Source organism: Dendrobates tinctorius, unplaced genomic scaffold (genome assembly GCF_039654945.1).
Source record: "Dendrobates tinctorius isolate UK_male_01 unplaced genomic scaffold, ASM3965494v1 ptg000189l, whole genome shotgun sequence".
In the NCBI taxonomy this organism is placed as follows: Eukaryota; Metazoa; Chordata; class Amphibia; order Anura; family Dendrobatidae; genus Dendrobates; species Dendrobates tinctorius.
In genome coordinates, this window is record NW_027361856.1 from 10,950,651 (window position 1) to 10,962,377 (window position 11,727).

The following is an 11,727-nucleotide window of genomic DNA, read 5'->3' on the forward strand; positions in this document are numbered from 1 at the left end:
TAACACATTCAGTTTCCCGTCATCATCATCATCATCACCATCATCATCATCATCATCAGGGTCAACGTTACCCTTATTATCAGATTGGGGAGGGGTGTCAGGGACACCCCGCTCCCAGCACCCCAATAAAGGAATACCCGGGCCACAGTCAGGGTACCCCCTGATCCCGGTGACAGTCAGGGTTTCCCCCCGCAACAAACACTTCAGGGGCTGCCAGTCCAGGACGAATGAGGGTTCGTTCAGCCCCGGTGTCCTTGAGGCCTGTAGCAAGACGGGCCCCCACCTGGATGGGTTGAACATTGTCGTCAATCCTCCCAACCACACCTCCCACCAAAAGAACAGAGGCATTGGGCCCAGAAGTCTTGGCTGGGGGATTCTTCAGCTTTTCCGGACAGGTGAAACGGAAGTGACCAGTCAGATCGCAGTTGTAACACTTGTGACTGTCAGTAGTAGGCCTGGCGTTGGCAACAGGAACAGGGCTTCCGGAGTGACAGCTAGCTGGTGCACTGGGGTTGGTTGCAGGCTTACCCCCTCTCCAGCTGGTGGTGGCTGGCTTCCGGTTGGCCTCATAGTTGTCGGCGATCTGCGCTGCTTTGTCCGCATTCATTGGTTCGCAGTCCAGGATGAACTGTCGGACCTCAGCTGGGCAGAGATGCAGGAACTAGTCTTTGATCATCAGGTTCCATAGCAGCTCAAAGGAATCAACGGTCATTCCATGGATCCACTGGTCATAGTGGGTCCTGAGTCCTTGCACCACATCGCTATAGCTATCGTGTGGGCCATGTTGGAGGTTCCGGAACTTCTTTCGGTACACCTCAGGTGTCAGCCGGTATTTGGCGATCAGAGCCTGCTTTATGGCGTCATAGTCATCATCGTCTTCTGGCGGAAGAGAAGCCAACGCCTCCAGAGTTTTGCCTTTTAGCCCTGGGGTCAAGTACCGGGCCCATTGGACCTTATCCAGCTGGTACTGTCTGCAGGCTTTCTCAAAGGCTCGCAGAAACGTGTCCAAGTCCCCGTCCTTTTCCATCATGGGAAAATGCTCTGGCCAGGGTTTAGGAGTCTGGACGCTGCTGGGCTCACTGCTTCGAGCTGTGGGGGCATTCCCCCCTGCTGGAGCACCTCCAGTTCATGGGCCCTCTGTGCTTGGCGCTTGGCTCTCTCAGCCTCTCGTTCAGCCTCTCTTTCGGCTCGGCCTCCTGCCATATTGCTGGATCAGCCTCACCCGTCACTGTCTTCGGCGGGGAGTTCGTCCAAGGCCGCTTGCAGGTAGGGGTCCAATCTGTCCGGATTGTATGTGCAGCCAGCGCTCAGGAGTGGAGCCTCTGCTGCAGCCCCATTGTTACTTGAGCCCACTTCTGCATTCGCTGGGCTCTGGTCGTTTTCCCGTTGCACCAGAGCCGCGATCAGTTGGGCTTTGTTTTTGTTTGTGGTGTCGATCCGCCACACCCCGCAGAGGGCAATAAGAACGTCTTTCCTTTGCTGCTTATACTACTCTGCTTCCATTGTAGCCATGGTTGCCAAATAGAAGATAGAAAAGAAAAACAAAGAGAGGGGAGGGAATACTCGCACGTACACAAAAATGTCTCAGGACTAATAACCACTGAGTCTGTTCTCCAAAACCTATGATGCAGGATTCCCGCAGGAACCGTGCAGGTCTTTAGTGAGAGGAATGATTGCTCAAACCAAATCACTAATGCTCTATGATAATCCCACTGCTGCCACCAAATTGTGACAACGAAAGCGCACCCTGTGCCACCAATACATCACGATCCCACCACTGACACGGGTATGTCAGCGGACGGAGGGATGCGACGTACTGCCGGCACACGGCTATCACAGGCACATTGGGGGCTTATCTTAGGTATCCCGCCACTGGTACCAAATGACAAACATATACAGCAAGCTAATCTTGCTCTAACAATTTATCGCAGGGGGGTATTTTGGATGCCCCACCACTGCTAACAACCTTCCCAGAACTGCGGGGATTTATGGATATCCCACTTTCTCAGTTCCACTTTGGAACTCTCAGTTCTCCGGCGCCCCCCCTTACCCTCAGGTCAGTCAGGGAACTGCACCTAGGATAATTAGTCGCTGGATGGGCTGCTCGTTGTGCATGGGCAAGTAGACTACTGCAGTAAGGGAATTATCAATGCTTTGGCCATCCTGACACTCATTCAGCATATAAGACCCTTCTGTACTGCCAACTACCCAACCAACCAAACACACCACGCTGCCACCAGCCACGATTCACTTAATCAACGAGTTAATTAAGAGGGTCCATGGCAAACCCCCAAATTAGCAGCGATTATGTAAAAAAGGCGCATAGTTTGTTTCTTAGAGCATGGAGACAAACTGATAATTTTATCATTTATTCCCAAAAAGGTGGGCAGTGATTACACAGATAAAAGTTGTTACAAAGTTGAGACAGGAAATATGTACAATGCAAATATATAAAAATAACAGGGATGAAAACCGAAATTACACTTACAGTTGCTTATGGTTCTTTAGGCAAGCCATGTGGCAAGGGGGATGGGCCGCTTAGCCAGACATCCCCGGACATCTGCAGGTCTTCCTAGCATGGCATCTGCAGCTTCAACTGAGGCATTGTAAGGGAGGGGTACCTTATAGCCTAGGGTCGGTTACATCACGAAAGGGGCAGTCTGGATAAGTTCAGCCCCCCTTTCTCCAAGTTGCCATTTAACTAAGAAACTTATAATAACCATATCTTAACGAGGGAAGCTCGTATAGACACGCCGAGAGTCTCATTGGTTGTAGTTTATCGAATACAATAAAACAACATCAAACATGCCATAATTAAGACACTCCATTTGGGAGAAATCCATATCTCAGTTTCTGGAAGGGTTAGAACCGTGAAAATTAGGGATTAGAAAGCTGGTTTCGTTGCCTACGCAGAGATGTGATTATTATATCTCTTAAACAAACAAGGAGAAAAAAAAGAGCATTTGTTGCCAAAAAATATTTTTTTAATTTTATTCATTACCAAATGTTGTACAAAAATTATATAATTTATATGTCATATAAGTTACATGGGTTTATTTTTAATGTGACTAAATCCATGGGTCAAATAATTGACCACAAGATACAGGACAGGATAAAATTATGACACATGCACAAACAATAATATCGCTCATTGCAAATCTCATGTCTTTCCAAAACATGTGCCCGACAATAAGGTGAAATTCATTGAATAAACATATCAAATGCCATGATTACCACATAGTCAGTAAACACCATACCGCCTCATGTATATCATATTAAACATGGTAAGGGAGAAAGATAGTTACCCATATGTGTTCAATAGTCCCGTTCTGACCCTGGTCAAAAACCCCGATGCGCGTTTCGGGTACACAGGATGTCGCTTCCCCAGGGGGCGTGGCTTAATCCCGGTCTCAGTCTGGTTTATATAGTGAATCATTGCAGTCATGTGACTGCTGCTACATGTGAAAGTGCGCATGCGTGAGATGCGGAAGTGCGCTACCACCGCCTCCAAGCCTCAGTCTCGGCACGCAATTTCCGGTCACACAATAGGGCCGGCACCAGGCCACAATCACGTCACACAGATGCGGCGTCATGACGGAAATGGAAGCAATGGGGCGCACATACCGCGTCATTATATTATGAGTGACCGATTATTGTGCCAAAGTGCTTAATAATAAATGAATAAATGTGTTGCTATAATTAATACATCATATAATAACGTGATTAGGTTCAAATAATACAAGTGATTTTCAATCTGTTTGAATAAGGATAGAGAATGCATATATAATACCATATCAATATTTAAAAATATTTAAAAATATATGCATAGGGCAAAGAAAATCAAACAGCAATAGCAAAATCCAATAAAAAAAATAAAGAAGATAGTATAGCTTGAGGAAAAAATCTCATAATGAGACAGACCTCACATAATGCACTAAAAGAACAATTCCTTCTCAAAATCGAGATCAAGTGATTAGTGCATTCTATATTTTGCCCTTTTCTTATTTTCTATTTTTTTCTCTTTCTCTTTCTCTTCTTATTAAATATTTTCATTTCCTTGGTCCAATACCCACTGTTTCACAGCGATGTGGAATCTTCTCAAGAATAGCTAACGCTGATGATGGACATGTCCATTGCACACTAACGAAAAAATGTTAATAATTAATAATAAGTAAAAACAATGACTAAGACTAGAATAAAATACTAATGGTACCAGATAGAGACAATATCCTACAATAAATGAAAATTTATAAAAAAGAGGAAAATCCCTGGGTTTCATTAAGCCCCATTGGGGTCATCGTGTCAAGTGTTGTGATCCACTTACATTCTCTTGCAAGGAGACGTTGAATATCACCCCCCCCTTACACCACACTGGACACGATCAATCCCCCTAACCGAGAGAAATTGAGGATTACATTTGTGAAACTGCAAAAAATGACGAGGTAAAGTTTTCAATTGAGTTACATCAGTAACATTCTCCGGTGCCATTATGTCCCGAACATGCTGACGTGTACGTGTGCCCAAGCGTCTGGATGTCATTCCAATATATATCTTGGGACAACTGCATTTTGCGTAATATATAATCTGAGTGGTTCCACAGGTAATGTGGCATTTTATAGGAAAAATTTTTTTGCCATCTGTGGATGTAAATTCCGTAGTATGGCAAATATTGTTGCAAGAAATACAGTTGCCACATGGAAAACATCCCTTTGGTGGACCCCGTGAGCCAAAAAAATCCTGCTTGGGTGTTGGGACATAATGGCTAGATACTAACAAATCTTTGAGATTTTTACTTCGTCTCGATGTCATAGCTGGATATTTCGTCAAATATTTTGATAGTGTTTGATCCATTAAGAGGATGTCCCAATGTTTTTGAAGACAATTCCTCATTGAAGTCCATTCTCCATTATATGTGGATATAAAGCGAATTATTTCACTATCTTTATTCACTTTAAACTGTGGACATAATAAATCCTCCCTTGGCTGATACTTTGCCCTTATATAGCCTCTCTTGATGCATCTGTTACTATATCCCCTTTCTTTAAATCGGGATTGCAGATCTCTAGCCTGTGTTTTAAATCTGGTAGCTGATGAACAAATACGCTTCATCCTTAGATGCTGGCCCACCGGGATGGCATTTATTGAGGAATAAGGATGGCTTGAATCCGCATGTAAAAGGGAATTTACAGAGGTGGGCTTCCTGAACACATCTCTCTGTAAGTAACGGTTCTCATCAACCTCAATCTTAATGTCCAGGAAGTCCACCACCTTCTTACTCACCTGATAGGTTAGCTTAATGTTAAACCTATTGCTATTCAAATGATGCATGAATTGATGTAATGCATCATCAGGTCACTGCCATATGATGAACAAGTCATCTATATAGCGTAGCCAACACTGCACATGGTCTGCGACCCGCACGTCCTCCCCGCCAAACACCTCTCTCTCCCAAAAACCCAGAAAGAGGTTGGCAAAAGAAGGCGCACAGGCCGCACCCATGGCAGTGCCTCGCTGTTGCAGATAAAAGACAAAAAATTTTTTTGTCAGAACAAAAGTCAATAATTCAACAACAAGATCACAAATAGCATCATCCCAATTACTCGCATCCAGGAAGAAGCGTACTGCTCGTAAACCGTCATCATGCCGAATGCATGTATAAAGAGATTCTATGTCTGCAACAACCAGACACATATCTTCCTCCAATTGAATCCCATTGATCCTACACAGGACATCCGATGTGTCACGGGCATAGGACAGAAGCGACTCTACTAATGGTTTCAAATAAAAATCCACAAACTTGCAAATGGGATCGCTTAACCCTCCCATACCCGAGACAATCGGGCGGCCAGGAGGATCAATGGAATTTTTATGCACTTTAGGGACAAAGTACAAAGTAGGAACCTTATGTTTCTTAGTTAAAAGTCCATCCAAAATCTGTTTAGGGATAATCCCCTTTTCATAAGCATTCAACAGAATGCACTCCAATTCCTGTCTGAACTTATCAATGGGATTGTAATCAAGTTTACAATAGGTTTCCCTATCTTTCAAATGTCTTGAAGCCTCTTTCTCAAAGAGGATTTTGGGCCATAAAACTATGTTTCCCCCCTTGTCTGCTGGTTTTATAACAATATCATCATAGCTCCTCAGTTGTCCTAGAGCTAATCTTTGTCTTGATGTTAAATTATCATTTCTACACCTGCTAGATATATTTTTGAAAGTCCTGTAACACCATTTTTGTACAAAATTTCTACTGCAGGTCACAGAGACAAGGGGGGAAACTTAGTTGACCTCGGATAACAATTACTTGGAAATACATCTTTGGTACCTGACGTTTGTTCATCCAGAAGATCCTCAAGTGCCATTAATGCCTCATTTTCCATATCTTCTGTAATAGGATTATGTGCATCCTTCTCATGTAATTTTTTCAAAATTAACTACCTTGAGAAGAGATCCAAGTCTTTTGCAGCTGTAAAAAAATCAAAATTGTTAGTTGGAGAAAATGATAAACCTTTCTCCAATACCTCTAACTGATCATTAGAAAGGATATGATTAGACAAATTAATTACCTCCAATCCCTTTTTCTCTTTTTTATTTTGTTGATTAGATTGAGGAGTTTTTCATTTCGTGGCTTGTCTTTCGCGGTTAAAGCCAGAAATACGCAATTCATAAAATCTTGATTGAGCTTTGTTTGATCCCTCACTAGATGTCACTGATATGGTAGAGGCAGATCTGGCACGAGAGGATCCCCGAATTCGATATGGTTTTCTATTCCATCTATAAACCGTATTAGATTGTTGATCACTCATGTCTCATTGAAATTTCTTAGATTTGTTTTCACAAATACTTTTCTCCCTTTTAGCGAAATCATTTTCAAGCTCTGTATTAAATTTAACCAAAGCTTCACTTGACAAGTCCTGTTTCAATTTATTTTGCAGTTCCACAATATCCTTATCTAAATTATCCAAGGTAATCTGGTTATTGGATGCCAATAATTCCATGAAGCCTCTAGAACATGCTGTAGCCAGATCCTCCCACTTTTGACGAAAAACCAAATCATCCACCTCAAAAGAGGAGAAGACTTGTATCCTAAGTCCTCTCGGTATTAATCCTCTTTCAAAATATTTATTTAAAAAAGCCCGGGTCCACCAGGTCCTCATACGTTTATTTAGAATATCCTTTGATTTATTAAAAATTTCCTGTTTGTCTCTACCATTTCCCATTAGTGATACCCCTGGATCGTCACAGAAAACATCATTCAACTGTGTCAGCCACGTCTGTTCACGGGCTTTATAATCCATATTGACACTGGCTTTGGATGCTGTGAAAAACACAGAAATAATCAAATGCAAATAAATATACCAGCAAATAAACTGCAATCATATACCCATTAAATTGGCGACTCTAATATAGCATAAACAAACAAGGAGAAAAAAAAGAGCATTTGTTGCCAAAAAATATTTTTTAACCCCTTTCTGCCATGAGACATACTATCCCGTCCATGTGCCCTGGGACTTAATTCCCAGGGATGGGATAGTACGTCATAGCGATCAGTGGCGCCCACGTGGTGAGCGCCGCTGATCGTGGCCGGGTGTCAGCTGATTATCACAGCTGACACTCGGCACAATGTGTCAGGGGCGGTCACGGACCGCCCCCGACACGATAACCCCTTGTAAACCGCGATCAAACACGATCGCGGTGTACCGGGGATTAAAGGGAAGCATCGGCAGGGAGGGGGCTCCCTCCGTGCTTCCCTGAGCCCCCCACGGCAGCGCAATGTGCAGCGCTGCTGCAGGGGGCTCTTTCCCTACAGGCCCCCGGATCCAAGATGGCGACAGGGACCTTCGGGGGCCTGTAGGGAGCTGACTTCCTCACTGCCTGCAAAGCGCAGGCATGAGGAAGTCTGCAGCAGTGCCTGTGACAGATCGCTGATCTGTCACAGAGATCTGTGATGTGACAGATCTGCGATCTGTCACAGGACAGTGATGTCCCACCTGGGACAATGTAATAAAGTTAAAAAAATAAAAAGGGTAAAAATAATTAAAAAAAAAAAATCGCCAAATAAATTAGTTAAAAAAAAAATATATATTCCCCAATAAATTCATTTTTTGAAAAAACAAACAAACAAACAATAAAAGTACACATAATTGGTATCGCCGCATCCGTAACAACCCGCCCTATAAAACTGTCCCATTAGTTAACCCCTTTAGAGAACCCCTTAAAAAATAAAAATAAAAAACAAAGCAAAAAATAATGATTTATTATCATACCACCGAACAAAAAGTGCAATAACGCGCGATCAAAAAGACGCATATAAATATCCATGGTACCGCTGAAAATGTCAGCTTGTCCCGCAAAAACGAGCCACCACACAGCGTCATCCGCAAAAAAATAAAAAAGTTATAGCTCGCAGAATAAAGCGATGCAAAAATAATTATTTTTTATATAAAATAGTTTTCATTATATAAAAGCGCCAAAACATAAAAAAAGACCTAAATGGGGTATCGCTGTAACCATACTGACCCGAGGAATAAAATTGTTCTATCAATTTTACCGCACGCGGAACGGTGTAAACGCACCCCCCCAAAACAAATTCATGAAACGCTGGTTTTTGTTCATTCTGCGTCCCAAAAATCAGAATAAAAAGCGATCAAAAAATGTCACGTGCCCGAAAATGGTACCAATAAAAACATCAACTCATCCCGCAAAGAATAAGACCCACATGACTCGGTGGGTCAAAATGCGGAAAAATTATAGCTCTCAATATGTGGTGATGCAAAAACTATTTTTACAATAAAAAGCGTCTTTTAGCGTGTGACAGCTGCCAAACATAAAAACCGCCATAAATAGTAAATCAAACCCCCCGTAATCACCCCCTTAGTTAGGGAAAAATAATAAAATAAATAAAATGTATTTATTTCCATTTTCCCGTTAGGGTTAGGGCTAGGGTTAGGGTTAGGGCTAAGGTTAGGGCTGAGATTAGGGTTAGGGGTGTGTTGGGGTTAGGGTTGGAGTTATAATTGGGGGGTTTCCACTGTTTGGGCACATCAGGGGCTCTCCAAATGCAACATGGCGTCTGATCTCAATTCCAGCCAATTCTGCATTGAAAAAGTCAAATGGTGGTCCTTCCCTTCCAAGCTCTGCCATGCGCCCAAACAGTGTTTTACTCCCACATATAGGGTATCAGCATACTCAGGACAAATTTCAAAACAACTTTTGGGGTCCAATTTCTCCTGTTACCCTTAGGAAAATAAAAAATTGGGGGCAAAAATATCATTTTTGTGGAAAAAAAATTTTATTTTCACGTCCAGGCGTTATAAACATCTGTGAAGCACTTGGGGGTTCAAAATTTTTATTTTCACGCCCAGGCGTTATAAACTTCTGTGAAGCACTCAGGGGTTCAAAGTGCTCACCACACATCTAGATAAGTTCCGTGGGGGGTCTAGTTTCCAAAATGGGGTCACTTGTGGGGAGTTTCAATAGTTTAGGTACCTCAGGGGCTCTCCAAACGCACATGACACCCGCAGACCAATCCATCAAAGTCTGCATTCCAAAACGTCACTACTTCCCTTCCGAGCCCCGACGTGTGCCCATACAGTAGTTTTCTCCCACATATGAGGTATCAGGGTACTCAGGACAAATTGGACAACAACTTTTGGGGTCCAATTTCTCCTGTTACCCTTAGGAAAATAAAAAAATTGGAGACTAATTGATCATGTTTGTGGAAAAAATACGATTTTTTTTATTTTCATGCCCGGGCATTATAAACTTCTGTGATGCCCTTGGGGGTTCAAAGTGCTCACCACACATCTAGATAAGTTTCTTAGGGGGTCTAGTTTCCAAAATGGGGTCATTTGTGGAGGGTTTCCACTGTTTAGGTACATTAGGGGCTCTCCAAAGGCAACATGACACCTGCAGACCATTCCATCAAAGTCTGCATTCCAAAACGTCACTACTTCCCTTCCGAGCCCTGACGTGTGCCCATATAGTAGTTTTCTCCCACATATGGGGTGTCAGCGTACTCAGGACAAATTGGTCAACAACTTTTGGGGTCCAATTTCTCATGTTACCCTTGGGAAAATAAAAAAAATGGGGACTAAAGGGCATGTCACACTAAGAGATATCGCTAGCAATATCGCTATAACTTGTGACGCTATTGCGGCAATAAGCCGCGATATACCGCAAAATATAAAAATCAGCTATTTCAGAACAGGCGTGCTACGCCTTATAACACTATGTCAGAACACCCCTGATGATTCCGACCCAGAAGAAACGCGTTGGGTGACATTTTAGGGTACGTGCACACGCTGCGGATTAGGTGCGGATTCATCCGCGCGGATTTTGTACAATCCGCAGGTGAAACCGCAGGTCAAAAGACCTGCGGTTTTACCTGCGGATTGCTCTGCGGTTTTGCCCTGCAGTTTTTCATCTCCTCAATGGAGGAGATGGCAAACCGCAGCGGAATCCGCAGAAAGAATTGACATGTCAATTCTTTCTGCGGATTGAAAACCGCAGATAATCCGCGCGGAAAATTCTGCACCGTCTGCACTGCGGTTTTTGATTCCCATAGGGAATCATGGTACTGTACACCGCAGCAGAAACTGCTGCGGGTCCGCAGCAAAATCCGCAGCGTGTGCACACAGCCTTAGAGAGGAGATCTGCATGGAGGAATGGGCCAACATACCAACAACAGTGTGTGGCAACCTTGTGAAGACTTACAGAAAACGTTTGACCTCTGTCATTGCCAACAAAGGATATATCACAAAGTATTGAGATGAAATTTTGTTTCTGACCAAATACTTATTTTCCACCATAATATGCAAATAAAATGAAAAAAAAACAGACAATGTGATTTTCTGGATTTTTTTTTCTCAGTTTGTCTCCCATAGTTGAGGTCTACCTATGATGTAAATTACAGACGCCTCTCATCTTTTTACGTGGTGGAACTTGCACTATTGCTGACTGACTAAATACTTTTTTGCCCCACTGTATATGGGTCTAATTTATTGACTAATGGTGTTGATTCTGGCTATAATATCCTGATTTACAGCGGGATACATAGGCCTACACCATATTCTATATGGGCCTTGGTTATAGGACATTAAGGCGGTACTATACGGTTGTTTTGGTCTTTTTTTGGGTTTTTTTTGGAGCACTTGCACTATCACTGTGGTTTTTGTTATGTCATTGTTGTGACAATTTGTCATTTTAAAGGGCTGAATAAAAGCTATGTTTTAAAAGATACTCTACTATTAACTTAAATAATACTATTAACTATAAATTGGTTTAAATATACCCCCGCTATATTTTGCTCTCCAAAAGCAACATGACACCCGCAGACCATTCCATCAAAGTCTGCATTCCAAAACGTCACTACTTCCCTTCCGAGCCCCGACGTGTGCCCATACAGTAGTTTTCTCCCACATATGAGGTATCAGCGTACTCAGGACAAATTGGACAATAACCTTTGGGAAAATAAAAAAAATTGGTGACTAAAAGATCATGTTTGTGGAAAAAATACGATTTTTTTATTTTCACGCCCGGGCGTTATAAACTTCTGTGACGCACTGGGGGGTTCAAAGTGCTCACCACACATCTAGATAAGTTCCTTGGGGGGTCTAGTTTCCAAAATGGTGTCATTTGTGGGGGTTTCCACTGTTTTGGTACATCAGGGGCTTTCCAAACGCGACATGGTGTCCGATCTCAATTCCAGCCAAAAACGTCAAATGG

The 11,727-nt window shown here is 42.8% G+C and overlaps 1 long non-coding RNA gene across 1 annotated transcript; it reads right to left on the reverse strand.

The window, feature by feature from the left end:
- Positions 1-2,977: 2,977 nt before the first annotated feature.
- Positions 2,978-9,555, reverse strand: LOC141055697 (uncharacterized). Its single transcript, XR_012221515.1, has 3 exons — positions 6,567-9,555; positions 6,326-6,466; positions 2,978-4,140 (listed from the first exon to the last, which is right to left on the reverse strand). It is a non-coding gene; the product is annotated as an uncharacterized lncRNA (long non-coding RNA).
- Between the last annotated feature and the right edge of the window lie 2,172 nt (positions 9,556-11,727).